We start from the raw sequence: 14,897 nt of genomic DNA on the forward strand, positions 1-14,897 counted from the left end.
ACATTTGAGTGTTTACAACTAAAAAGTGACCAAATCAATATTTATACAATAAATGTAAAGACAGAAACTAGAAAAAGGTTCCATTCACATTTCTAAAAGCCACTAATGATAGAGACAGACGGAAGACAGAGGAAACAGAATGTGTGCTATTACTCGACAGTCAACAGCAATGAGAATAAAATGATGTGTGAAACACATGATCCATCATCAGATGGAAGACATGGCTGCACTAGCCAACAGCTAACATAATCACTGAAACAATTGTAAATTCAAATTTGCAATGTTACTTTATTCTACACATGTTGATTCTTTATTCTACACATGTTGATTTTTTAATCAAAATCCCTAGTTTTTCCCTTAAGATATGAGTTGCCTGTGGCACTGCTCCTGAACTCCAAAAGTTGTTCTCAGTCAAAACTAAGAGCAGGCTAGTTTGAGCCAGCTGATTATATACCTTCTCCAGCAGCCAGGAAGACTCTTGTTGCTTTTCACTTACCCGTAGGAACAGGAGAAGAAAAAAGGCTGGACTAAGGGGAAACATTCCAGTCCAAACACCTCTAAGGGAGACTGTGTATTATCTAGTCCAATGCTTTTGGCAATGTGAAATGTGTAATAATTTCAGACAAGGCTTGCACTTGCAATCCTAATTCTATAGAGAAAGTTGTAGTTTGCTACTAGCTTACAATTGATACTTACTAATTTCCTTTTTAACTAAAGTTGACCTTCAGCTAAGTCGAGATGGAGGAGTTTTAAAATACTATTTCTTTCCATGTTACTTATTTTCACAGAGACATTTTATTTATAGAAAAGATAGTGTCTCCGAAGTTTTCTCTTGGAGTGCTAGCATTAATTGATAATTTGAATTCAACCTTCTACCACACTGTTATAGTCAGGGGTTGTGCAGAGAACCATTAGAATCAGGACATGGAATTTATAATATTATTTTATGATGGTTACCCATAGTAAAACACAAGAAAGTACAGGAAATCTATCCACAACAGTAAAGACCTGGAATATTCAGCCAAGGGCCTGGATCCCACAGCAATGTCCTGCATGAGTCCAGACGAAAACCTAGAGCCCATGACAATGTCTCCCACGAGTCCAGCTGAAGGTGTAGAGCCCACAACATGGACTCACACCAGTCTGTTTTACGAATCAGTGCTGGGAAGACCCAAAAGTCAGCGGTGGAAGCTACAAAGTCCATGCCAGTGGGGTGAACTAGCTGTGCATGTAGGTTGAGGGTTCTACACTGGAGGCAAAAAGTCATGCTCATAATAAAGACCAGAGCTGTCCTGAAAAGCACCACAGCTATCCTCAGTGACACGGAGGTCCTGAGCTCCTCCAGTGATAAGAAGAGTCTAGTACATGCTCTAGGAAAGCCAGCATGACTAGTTTGTCCCTGACACTAAATGGTACACATCTTCCCCTACAGAGCCAGGAAGTGATGGAAGGATCAACCCCTCACCCACAAAAGTGAACCCCAGCCACTCTCACCAACAAAGTCCTGAGCTCCTCTGATGACAATGGTTGAATTCACACTGGGTAAGCGAGTCATGAAAAGCTCCTCCAGGAAAACCAACGGCTCCAACAGCAACACCTAGAGAAACCCACAACGCCTTACTCATCTTCTCCATGTCTATTTATGCTGGCAACTTTCCTCAGGTGGAACATCTACACTCAGCACCATGCTGATTTAATTCAGCTGTTGTTAAGTTGACCATCAGTTTTAAATCCATAACACATACTAGTAACAGAAGAAATTGATTACTTATTATTGTGTCTTGAACCTAACACCATGGTCATGGGAAAGGGAGCTGTGATTGTCAGTATCATCTAGGAAGATTAAAAAGAGGGTGGGCAAAAGTTTCTGGGAGGAAGAGAGGGAAGTTCCTTTAAAGGAGTTGAGGCGAATTGTGTAAATACCAATAGATACCCTCTATATCCATTAGTAATGTAGGGGAGATTGGAACCAGTGAATTCCAAGTGAAGGTCAAATTCAGCAAGACATTTTATACTGCCTTACACTGGTGTGCTGGAGCTAGCTTTCACCAGTTTACAAACCTGTGCATATCTCTTCCCATTTTTGCATTCTATGATGTCAAACTGAAGTCAGAATTATTACATCACAGACAATGGCAAATGCTACAAATTAGTACTTCTCCCCAGTTTCTCTTGGGAATTAGTTGTTAAGTGTTTACCAGCTACCCACCCTTACGAATACATTTTGTCAAGGCTGAAACTCAGCTGCAGGGCAGTAAATGCTATTTACATATGAAAGAAGTAGAGTGAGGGCAGTGGTAAAAGCAAGTCTATCTCTGAGTTTAATAAGTGATGTTTACTTACCTTAACAAGGGTTATAAGCTTTTCAAGGAGAATTTACCAACTTTGTCCCAGGAGAATGCACAATGGATTGGTTCCAACAAGTGGTATTCAGGAAAATAATTGTCCTGTGTCATATTGTGGTTGTCTGTATGTATAATTTGATCAGATAGAGTTCTTACCATGAGTTCAAGACTACAAGTGGTTAGTCTTTGCCTAATGTTCAAATCAACCACTCAGCTACCACCAGATTGTCCACTCATCCTTTGGAATTATAAAGGGTTGACAAGAGAGAATGGTAGGGTGATTCTTTTTCTGGGAATCACTAAGATTAGACACAATTTGGGTTATTCCTCCCTCTTAGTTGCTATGGGGTGACAGCTCCTTGCTCCCATCCAGAAAGGACTGCTTTCTCACAGACCACTCTCTGGAAGATTTCCATGGAACCCTTGGCCACTCTGTTCTCACTTCCCTTTTCAGTTCTCACCAGCAATGCCAAAGTGAATAACCTCACACTCCCACACTCCCACAGTTTACTGGAGTCTACGTGGATTTTTTTTTTCTATAATCAGACCCATTTTCTTGCCTGTGTAGAGTTCCACAATGATCATGCTCTGGGTAATAGTGCTACCATGAAATGTTCTAATCATTTTACCAAAGGATGAGACAATCCTTGTAGCTCAGAGCTATTACCTTCTCCAGATAAGAGTATTTCCCAGGCTCTTCATTTTCTATTTTGCTTTAAATTTTTAAGCATTTATTCACTTCTTCAGCCTATTGTCTTTAATATTCATTTTTCTCTCTCTTCTCTCTCTGTCCCTCATCCTCTACCTCCTTCATACTTCCATTCTTCCTTTGGGTAGACTTAAATGGTCTACCTGTTAACTATTTTCTGTTAAACACTTTACTGTGTAAAATGTCAAACACTTAACAAATGTTGAGAAAATTGTATGTGTAGATTGCATTTCATGCACCCATATTTTCCTAATAGGTATGTTTTTGAATGGATCAGGAAAATTAGAACTGAACTTTGCTTCACTTACAGACAATACTATGATTTTTCAAGCCATCTCTCCAAACTTGTTTCATTTCATGTACATCATTTCCTAGTGACCAGTTTCACTCTCTGCCCAGGTCAACTCCTGTCTTTAATGTTCCGCCATCCATTTCATTAGCAAGTTCAGCAGGTCTAGCTTTCTGTACACCATGGTCCTCTATTGCCTCCTTCACTGTTCTGTTCCATGTCTCAGCATTATTCTTTTGGACTAGCCTCTTTATACTCCTGAAGACTTGAGATTTGGGGCACTTCTGAGACAACCAGGACCAATAGTTTTGGGGCAGTTATCTTTTGCAGTATAACAAACTATTTCAAAATATTTCAAAATGTAGTGACTTCAAACAGTACATATTTGTCATCTTATAGTTTCTGGGAGTTAAGAATCTAGCCACAGCTGATCTGAGTCCTCTTCTCTGCAGTTTCTCACAAGACTGCTATCGTGGTATTAACCCGAGGTCTGTGGTCTCATCTAAAGGCTCATGTGGAAGAAGGATTAGCTTTCAAGTTCATTCAGTGGTTGTTAGCAACATTCAGTTCCTCTTGGGCTGTTAGTCAGAGAGCTTCAGTTCCTTGTTGACTCTTAGCTAAAACCTGAACTCAGCTTGCTACATGAGGCTGTCCTTCGTAGTTGCTTACTTCATCAAAACATTTAAGCCCAGAAGACAATACAGTCTGCTAGGAAAACCAAAGTTACAATTGAAAGAATCTTGCCCGGGGTCAGACGCTGTAGCTGGGAGGAAGTTGAGAGGTGGAACCAAGGGGCTCTATCTTCCCCACCCCTAGAAATTTACCTGTGGCGCGAAATGAATACCAATGGGCTACCTGTGCATCACTAATGCCCCTTAGCCACCACCCCAAACCTAAGCTACATGTATGCCCCCACACCACGTGTCCGACTGAAAGAATGCCAACCCCCAGAGACAATGCCCGACCCCGGAGGGTCTGAGGGGTCTCTCCCCACATTCTTAAAATAAAGGTCATTTATATTTCATACTTCTTATCTTTTCAGCCGCTCCAAAATTCTATCAATAATCACTTACAACTTGATCACAAAAGTGGCATCCCATCACATATACCACAGAATCAAATCATTAACTTCCACTTATGTTCAAGGAAAGCAATGATATAACTAAGATGGGACTATGGGGTCTATCTTAAATGTGTGCTCACTATGGTGGAATAAGAGAGAGGTTTGCATAATGGCAAGAAAGCAGAACTAAAAGAACTTTGAGTCCTCACATGTCTGGACAAACAAGAGACACAAAGTCCAATACACAGATATTCAATAAAACACTATTGAACAAGGCCAAGGAGAAGAAAGTTCTTCAGTAACCTATAGCACAAAATATAGGCCTGTTTACTACATGTTTTCTTGTCAGCAGAAGTATCGACTGGTAGGTATCTATATCTGTATCTATATCTATATTTATATTTATATCTAGTTTCTTTGTTTCTTGGTACTAGGGATTGAACTCATAACTTGTGCTTACCAGGAAGGCGCTTATACCACTAAGCTAAATCCCTGGCCCCCTGTATGTTGTATTTTTACAGGGAAAAAATTTCTTATCACTAAAATAAAAAGGCATTTCTCAATTTTCATTTACTGATGCTTTTGTCATCTTTAAGGCTGGATTTTCTTTAGTCATCTCCTAAATGTGGCTGTTGTCTAGGGTTAAAAAGTGTATTCTTGTCTTTTTCCCCTACTTCTAATTTCTCTTTCATACATTGTTAGCAGTGCAGAAAAAAGTCTACTCTACCTCATTAATTCACACTTTCCCAACTGCCAATTTAAAATATCTAGCTGTTTCTTGGAACATTGCCACTAAGCTGTATCATCATTATTCTCAACTTACTGTGTCTCAAACCACAGGGATCATCTCTCCTTTAAAACTAATCCTTCAAATGTTCACACACAGCAGAAATCGCTAACCATGGTTACTGATTAACTTTAAGGTAAAGGATTAGGTCTTTGGAGTGAGTCTTATTTTCCATGTCAATCTTGTCTATACTATTTTAATTACTTTTATAAGTATCACAGTTAATATAAAAATAAAACAAAGAAAGAGATCTTACTTTAAATCCAGTCATCCCTTCCTCCTGACTGTTTTGTTTCTAGTCATGGTCCTTAACTTTGCTCATCTAGACTGATTCTCCTTTTTTTAGGGTCTGTTCGGGTGTCTGAGGTGATGGACAAAAGTATCACTTCCTATCGTGAGACTAGTAAGGGGTGTTCAGAATGCAAACTAGAAAGACTCGAGTGATACACCTAATCGGAAAAAGACTATAAGCAAGAATAAAAGGCAGAAATTCTTGAAGTATCTATTGAGTTATGTACTGTTATGGCGAAATATGCCATTGATCTAAGAAAGAAACAGCTATTAAATGAGATAGAAAGTAGGAGGAAGCAGATCAGAGTATAATTTCTTGCAAAAGTCCTTATGTTAAAAGTTTGGTCCCCAAATTGGTGTTTTTGGGAAGCATGGTAGATCCTTTAGGAGGTGGGGTCTTGGAGAGGTCCATAGGTCATTGGGGTCATTGGGGTTTTGTGAGGCATTGGTCTCTTCCTCCTCTTCTTTTGCATCATGAGGTGAGCGGTTCCCTTTGCAACAGGCTCTCGCCATGATGAGCTATCTCACAATAGATCTAAAGGAAGGATGCCACTAAGTGTGGATGCAAGCTTTCAAAACTGAACCCAAAATAGACCTCTTCTCTTATACAATAATTTTGTTACAGTGACAGAAAGATGACTAACACAGGGGACCATTTTGGTGAGTTCATGACTGGCATCAGGCACGAGACCCTCAAAGTGGGAGAAGCTGACTTATTGTGAAACTATTAAAGCACAAGCGTCAGAGACCCAGACATGCACAAATTTTGTAGAGCTCAATTAGCCTCAATTATTATTGTAAACCTGAAAAAAGTAAAAAGATTAATGTCTCTTTCCTTTTTTAACTTCTCCTGTCTGCTTGGCAAGTTTGAGCTCTTTGAGTTTGATTCCTGGTACAAAATAAAATAAAATAAAATAAAATAAATTTTCCTATCATGCTTCTTAAGCTGTGTGTGGTGCTAGAGTGCTCAGCATTTTGGGGTCTGGCTAAGGAGAAGTGGAGTTGGAAACACATTTAATTTGTATTTAGTGAAGTGTATGTGTGTGCTCCTCAGTCAGTTCCAAAAGTAGCACATTATCACTTGCTGTCCTAGGTTACAAATGGCTTCCAGGGAAATGCCTATCTATTACCTCCCATACTATCTGACCTTGAGTCATGATGTAAAGTCCAAGGATAGAAGAAGAATCACTATATGAATTTATCTACAGAACATGGCAATGGAAGTGTGCAGGTAGTGGGAAGATGGATGGATATACATGTCCAAAATTTTTTCTGTGGGATATTTTTCTAGTTATTACATATAAAGTTATGAGTCTATTCTCATCCATGAATGTTGCAAATATTCTTAGTAATGTAACATTTCCAATTGTAGGTCCTAAATAGACCTTTAAAAATTTTCTGATGGGACTTAAGTTAGAATTTTTTAGAATATCTGTATTTAAGTCCGGGGATTTAGCTCAGTGGCTTAAGTGCCTGCCTGGCAAGTATGAGGTCGTTAGTTTGATCCCTGGTACAAAAAAAAAAAAGATGCTTTTAGAATATCTATATTTAGATTTCATGCTATTTTATGCTAGATATGTATATGAACAAAGACATACAATGAAAGACATAACTATAAGACATTGTCAACATACTAATTAAGGAGTGTCATGAGTTAAAGAAGAATTTAAGATTAATCCTTATACATATTAGTTTGTGAGAATTATCACAATAAGACATCACACCCTGATGCATCAAGCAAGAAAAACTTATTTCCTCAGTTTGGAAGCTAGAATATGATATGAAAGGATCAACAAGGTTGTTTGTTTTGGGCTGTCTCTTCTTGGCTTGTAGAGGGACATCAGTGCATAAAAGCTTTTGAAGATATCCAAAACCTATTCAAGACAAAAACTCTCAGCAAATGAGGAATGAAGAGTCAGTCCCTTAGTTTGATAAAGAATATTTACCAAAAAAAAATACCCTTACAGTTAACATCATACTTGATGAAGAGCTACTCAAAGCTGTCTTGCTAAAATCAGGAGCAAAGCAAGAATCTCCTCTCAACAATGTACTGGAAGGCTTAACCAATGTAATAAGACAAAATGAATAAATGAAAAACAGAAAAGGTGTGTAGATTGGGAGTGAAGAAGTCATTGTTCCTAGATGACTGATTTCATGTGGAGAGAATCCAAAAGAAGTGACAAAACATACATACATACGTAGGTACATATGTATGTACCAATGTATGCACATATGTAAGTACATTGAAATAAAACAAAAACTTCCTGGAACTCATATGTGACTATAGCAAGGATGCAAGACACAAAGTTAAAATATAAAAATCAATTATTTCCTATTTCCAGCAATGAACAAATTAAATCTGGAATTAAAAACAATACTACTTATATTAGCACATGTACACAAAAGAAATGCTTAAATACTAGTGTAACAACAAAACATGTATAAGATCTGTGAGGCGAGCTATAATCCACTGAAGAAATAATCAAAGAAAAACTAAATATATAGGGAGATTTTCCATGTTCATGGATAGGAAGATTTAATATGGTCAAGCTGTGAGTTCTTCCCAACTTGATGTATGGATTCAACGCAATTCCAATCAAAACCAAAAGTTACTTTGTGGATATTGGCAAATTGGTTTCATAGTTTATATGGAAAGAAAAATTCAGAATTGTGAATACAACGCTGAAGAAATACAGCAGAATCAGAGAATTGATGTTACCCAACTTCAAAACTTAAATATACCACTCTAGTAATCAAGACAGAGTTGTACTGGTGAAAAAAAATAAAAAATAGATCAGTGGAATAGAACAGATAACCCCAAAACAGAGCCACGCAAGTACAGTCAAGTGAGCTTTAATAAAGGAGCAAAAACAATATAGCAGAGCAAAAAATATCTTTTCAAAGAAAGGTGCTGGATCAACTGGATATGCACACATAAGAAAAGAACACCTTTACAGACCTTATACCTTTAAAAATAAAATTAAAATGGATTCTAGATTTGATTATAAAACATAAAATTATAAAATTCCTAGGTGGTAATGTAGGAGAAAATTACTTTGAGTAAGACTCTTAGATACAATATCAGAGATATAATCCACAAAAGAAAGAATTTAAAAGTTCAAGTTCATTAAAATTAAAAACTTTTTGTTCCATGAAAATACAGTTGTGAAAATAAAGATAAGCCACCAACCTGGAGAAAATATTTGCAAAGACATAGCTAATAAAGGCCTCTTTTCCAAAACATACAAAGAACTCTTAAAACTCATCAGTAAGACACTAAACAACTCATCAAACCAAAAAATGGGCTAAAAACCTAAAGAGATACCTCACTAAAGACAATGCAAAAGTGCCAAATAAGTTTATGAAAAGGTGTTCAATATCGTAGATCAGTAGAGAACTGCTAATTAAAACAACAAGGAGATATTATCACACACCCATGATAATTACCAAAATTTGGAGCATTATTACCACAAAATGCTGGCAATGATATATAAAAACAAAAATCCTTACTTATTATATTATTTATTATTTTTTAGTATATACAATTTCTTCTAAAACTAAACATACCTATACTGTGTGATTCACCAGTAGGGCAAGGCGGCACATGCCTGTAATCCCAGATTTTGGGAGGCTGAAGCAGGAGTAACACCACAAGTTTGAGACCAACCTGGGCTATATAGTGAGTTCGAGACTGGCCTGAACTACATGGCAAGACCCTGTAGTTCAACAAACAAACAAACAAATTATTGCCCTCTTTGGTACTTACTCAACTAAGTTAAAATGTATATTTATACAAAGACTTATATACAGATGTTCATGGCAGTTTTATCGATAGCTGCCAAAAGTTGAAAGCAATAAAGCATCTTACAGTAGGTAAATGGTTATATAAACTATTATACTCCAACAGTGTAACTTTATTTGGCACTAAAAAGAAATGAACTGTAAAGACATGAAGGAATCTTAAATCCATATTACCAAATGAAAAATGTCAATCTGTAAAGGCTGCATTTTGTATGATTCCAACCATACTACATTCTGGAAAAGAACTATGGAGACAATAAAAGGATTAGTGGTTGTCAGGGTTTAGGGGTAGAGGGAAACAGAGAATTTTTAGGGCAGTAAAACTTTGTATGATATTATAATGTTGAATATACTTTATAAACTCAGAATGTACAACACTCGCCATCAGAACCATAGTATAAACTGCGACCTTTGGTGGTAATGACATGTCAATGTAGATTTGTGAATTAAAACCAATGTATCACTCTGGTAAAGAATTGTGTTAGTGGGGAAGTCTGTGGCCATGTGGGGATAGAGTATATATAGGAAATTTCGGACCTTCTGCTCAGTTTTGCTGTGAACCTCAAACAGCTCCAAAAATAAAGTCTATTTTTTGAAAAAATTTCTGAAAATATTTTGTATCTCTGTATATGTTCTCTAGAAAGCAGATCCTGAGTTCGAATTTAGTATGTGAGATGTGCTTTAGAAAGTGCTTTTAGAATCAGCTTTTGCTAAAGGAAAGGAAACAGAATTGACAGGGAGAAGTCAAACTGTAATACAGGCTGGAAAGCAACAGTGGTTCCTTCAAATGAAATTCAGGAGTGAAAATAAATGATCTTTCAGAGTTTTCCCAAGCCAAGCAGAGGGGCCAGGACTTTTTTTCTTGAATCGTTAGTCACTGGGTATGACCAGCCCTGAAACAGTGACCTTGAGACACGCTAAGTTCTATAAATACCTACATACCTCTTAGCAGCTGGGGCAATAATCGTATATCAAAGATTTGAGTGGTGTATCACCATATCCACAATGTTCAGAGAAGAAACTCGTAGAGCTGACCCGGCTAACTAGATGGCACAGAGGTAGCTTTTGGCATTGGACTTAATGAAACAAAATACTGTTGGAAATTCTATTTATTTATTTGTTTGTTTATTTTGCTTTTTGGAATCCAGGATCAAACTCACAACCTCACGCTTTCCAGGCAGGTGCTTATGCACTGAGCTAAATCCCTGGCTACTGTGAGAAATTCTAACTTCAAATTTTAAAAGTTCTGTTCTAATTTCCAGTGTATCACTAACTAGTTCCATAAAAAACATTGTTAATTTAAAAATATCACTAATATTTGGAGAATACTTCCAGAAATATTTTCAAACTTTTGGTTACTAAGAAAGACATCATTTGAAGGTGTTATGGTTTGAAAACTGGTGGTCAACTTAATGTCAGCTGGATTACATCAGCAGGCATTGAGAGAAGATGCTCCACCTGAGGAAGGTTGCCAGGATAAATAGGTGGAGAAGAAGAGAGGTGTTGGGAGGGATTGAGGTGTTAAGGAGGCGTTATGGGTTTTCCTAAGAGTTGCTGTCTGAGCTGTTGGTTCTCCTGGAGAAGCTTTGGTCTTCACATCGAGCATTGCTCCCTGGCTCTGGAGGGGAAGACATGTGCTGCCTGGTCTCCAGGATAAACTCATCAGGCTGCTTCCTGGCACGTACCCAACTGTGCTTGATATTGGAGGAGCTCGGGGCCTCCGTGTCACTAAGGACAGCTGTGGTGCCTTTCAGGACAGCCCTGCTCTTTGTTGTGAGTGTGACTTCTTGGCTCCAGGGTAGAACCCTCATCCCACTAGCACAGCTCCTTCATCCTGCTGGCATAGATTTTCTGGCTTCCACCACTGACCCTTGGGTCTTCCCGGCATGAATCCGTAAAAGAGACTGACGTGAGTCCTTCTTATGGGCTCTGGACTTCCAGTTGGACTCGTGGAGGTGTTGTCCTGAGCTCTGGGTTTTTATCTAGACTCATGTGGGACATTGCCGTGGGGTTTAGACTCTTGACTAAATAATCTATGTCGTTGGTGTTGCAGATAGATTTCCTGCATTCTCCTGTGTTAACTGCCGGTGACCATTATAAAAATATAAACTCCATGTCCTGATCTGAATTGTTCTCTGTGTACAACCCCTGACTACAACAGAAGGTAACCAGCTAACCAGGAGCTTAAAACTTCATTGACTTCAAATTTAGATTTTGTCATTTAAGAAAAATTGATGCTCTCTCTTACACTCTTGGTCTTGGCAGTATTCTTGTCTACTGCCACAAATTCATGATTGTTAATTCAGTTCTCTTGACAGTGACAAAGGGGCAGTGAGACATGTTTCATATTCCTTAATTGGTTCTTCTTCTGGACCCTCGCTCTCCGGCTCCTTGAAATGAGGAAATGAGCGACTGTTAACAGGAGCAGCTCAGCCTGCATTCTCAGAGTGCAGCTGCAGCCTCTGGATAGAACGGCTCCTGGTGTCTGGTCAGAGACAGGACAGGTCAGCACAGAAGCTGGCCCTCATTCTGTCCAGATTCTGTTTTGAGTGGAACACACGATAACTCTGACATTCTACGGACAAGTCACAAAAGGCACAGAATTTAATGCTTTCCAAAGCTGTTGGGATTCTCTGCAGGTATTCCAGATGTGAAAACTTTTTAAAACACAGATGCCCTGGACAATCACCAGGGGGGTTCCTCAGCAATGTCTGTGTTTCTGAGTTTCTGACACTGTGGCTGACCTTATTAAACAAATACCCCTTGCTTGATAAAAGAATTTTAGGCATCCAAGAGCTAGGACATCCTGGTGCCCTCAAATGTGCCTTCAGTGTGAGGCATGATATTCAGATTCTAACCTTAGATCTTCTGCCACCCTAATCTCACTAAATCGCTCCTTTGTGTCATCTACCAGAAGAAAAGGGCTTGAGTATAAGAAGTGAAATAATAACTATGTATTACAATGAACAAACAAACAAGAGAAATAGACTTAAAAACCGAAACTCTTTTCACTCTGCCAAAGGTCAAATTTCTGTCAGTGACAGATGTGTGAAGCATTTGTGACCCTGAGCAGTGCTTTCACTCTAGGGTTTAAAAGTATTCTAGGAGGGGCTGGGGATTTAGCTCAGCAGCATAAGCGCCTGCCTTGCAAGCAGGCAGTTGTGAGTTTGATCCCCGGTACTGAAAAGATTAACAGTATTCTAGGAAATGTGCTTACTGCTCATTTGCTATCTGGAGAGTAATGGAATTATTTCGAGTAGATAGTGAGAATCTGCTTTTCTGTTTAATATAAGAACTGCAATGAGCATTAACTAAAATCCAGAAGCAGATTTCTTGCTGAGTCATTCGCCCTTGCTCAAGACAAGCTTTCACTTTGCACTGAATTTTAATGTGATGTATCTTCATCTTGCCCCTCCCCCTCCCCCATACTCAGCTTGTTGGTAATTTCTCCTGGGCTGGAGTGACGTTACCGGTCTACATGGTCAGACAAATTCTGCCAAGACCCTGCCAGGGATTCCCTACACCTTTTTACGTCCAAGGATTCGTTCATGATCTTTCCTTCAAGGCCTCCTGGAAAATCTCATTGTATCTGAAAGAATAATCAGATTCTTTTCTCAAAATTTGTTAATTGTACAAAGCTTGCTGATAGAACTCCAGCCCAAATGAAAGAAATTTTTAATCACTTTATAAAACATTGCCTTGGAATATCCATGAAGCTTTCTGAAATAATGAAAATGGTAGAAGTCACTAAATAATCTTACTCCACAGAGACCCACATGTTTTAAAAAATCATTCAGGGTAAGGCTGGGGGTGTAGCTCTGTGGCATTTAAATGCCTGCCTGACAAGTGCGAGGTTGTGAGTTCAATCCCTTGTACAAAAAAAAAAAAAAATCATTCAGGGTTGGGTGGAAGGAAAAACAAGTCAGAGTGATTCATCAGCAGTCTACTTTAGTAGTACAAAGTGAGAGAGATTGGTTAAATAGTTAGAAATGTTTTTGGGGTGTAATTAGCTACTTCCAAGTGTCTTGCTTGACTGCTACATAAGGTGGGACCTACCCTGCAGAGACTGAGCAAGTACCTTAGAGTACTGTACACAGCATCTCACCAAACAATCTCCATCACTATCACCAGGCAGCAGGTGATAGGGATTTGGGTCAGCATTTGGGTCAGTAAACTTCGTGGTTAGGAACAATTGAGATAAACGCAATCCATATGATTTGGTTTATAAATACAAAAATTTTTCATTGATATGAAGTAGCCACTTATTTACTAAATTATTATTTTTGTGGGTTCTGGACATTTTTGATTTTGTGGGCTCTCTTTCCATAGAAAAATATTTAAAATATATTTTATAGCTGCATTCATGTAAAGATTAATATAATGCATGATCATTTTTATTGAAGTAAAATATAAGATTTGCCAATTAAACTATTTCAAATTATACAGTTAAATGGCATTAAAGTTCTCTGGATTCGTTTTCATGTATTTATTTTTATTACATTTTTTTCTGAGTTTTAAAGAAATTGAAAGTAAAACATGAAAAGTATTGTGGCCCTTAAACACTGTGCCTGATGTTTTAGCAATTACCAGGCTCTGCCACCTGGATATGTGGGGTCTAACTGCATAAATTGACCCTATTAGTTGGCAAAAAAGTACAAGAAAGAACAAAATTGACATGTACTCAAATTCATTTTAGATTTCATACATATAAAGTGACATTCAAACTTGCCTTTCCTTTCTGCAGGGGGATATTAATGCTGAGAAACAGTGTGTCTGCCTGGGGGAAAACAGGACCTAGCAGCCAGAGATCAAGCCCTGTTTTTGAACTTTTCTAGCTCTGTATAATACTGGTAACTACCTGGGGCAAGGACCCAAGGAGGGGGGTCAGTACTAGCAGATTCAAAAGTAGAACTAGCTTCAGGTAAGAGGTTGGAGCTGAGACTCTAGACCTAGCATACCCCCAGGAATCTAAAAGGAAGAATCCAGAGTTCATTAGCAGACACATTTTTAGTCATAGCCACAAACTAACAAGCAGAAAATACACAAATGGAGGAATTAAAATCAGAAGAGCAAACACTAGTCAGATCTACTGCGCTGCTTTACAAAGGCCTAGTTTGAGTCTACTTTTTCTTGTTATGAATGCTACCTATTCCCTAGAACTGTGTACCCTTTGGCACTTCTCTCCAAGCCTCAGTTTCCCCCTCTCTGCAATTAGGGATTAAACAAATACCTATTTCCAGCTTCCTGGGAGCACTGCCCTTTTCCTTTTTCTTGCTCTGGTCCTAGATGACTATAACTCAGAGCTTAATACCCAAGTTTCAGAGCAGAATTTGTGAACTGACAGTAATGGAGCCAAACCTGACACACAGAGAAAATGGCTTGTTCACATTTTCAAACTGAATTAAGTGCCAACATCCAAAAAGTCAGAAAATGGCTCATAAAAATTGGAATTCCTTTTCCTTCTCTTGAAAACTTGGCAGCTCCTTCCTCCTTGGTTTTATGTTCCCACACTACCTTGACTAGGGAGCTATCCCTTCTAGATGAGGTGCAAAATCTCCAGGGAGCCACAATCTCTCAATACATTCCACTCTTACCTTGTTCCGGTGGGTAAT

The 14,897-nt window shown here is 38.4% G+C and overlaps 1 protein-coding gene across 1 annotated transcript in view; it reads right to left on the reverse strand.

Annotated features, from left to right (window-relative positions):
* Positions 1–1,621, reverse strand: part of Stag1 (STAG1 cohesin complex component) — a 426,216-nt gene extending 424,595 nt beyond the window's left edge. Inside the window, exon 1 of the mRNA XM_063249046.1 lies at positions 1,495–1,621. The gene's annotated coding sequence lies outside the window, so the exon portion shown is untranslated. The remainder of the gene's footprint in view (positions 1–1,494) is intronic.
* Positions 1,622–14,897: the final 13,276 nt, after the last annotated feature.

This window comes from Cavia porcellus, unplaced genomic scaffold (genome assembly GCF_034190915.1).
Source record: "Cavia porcellus strain 051 isolate PalLab524CR breed Dunkin Hartley unplaced genomic scaffold, mCavPor4.1 scaffold_5, whole genome shotgun sequence".
NCBI lineage: Eukaryota > Metazoa > Chordata > Mammalia > Rodentia > Caviidae > Cavia > Cavia porcellus.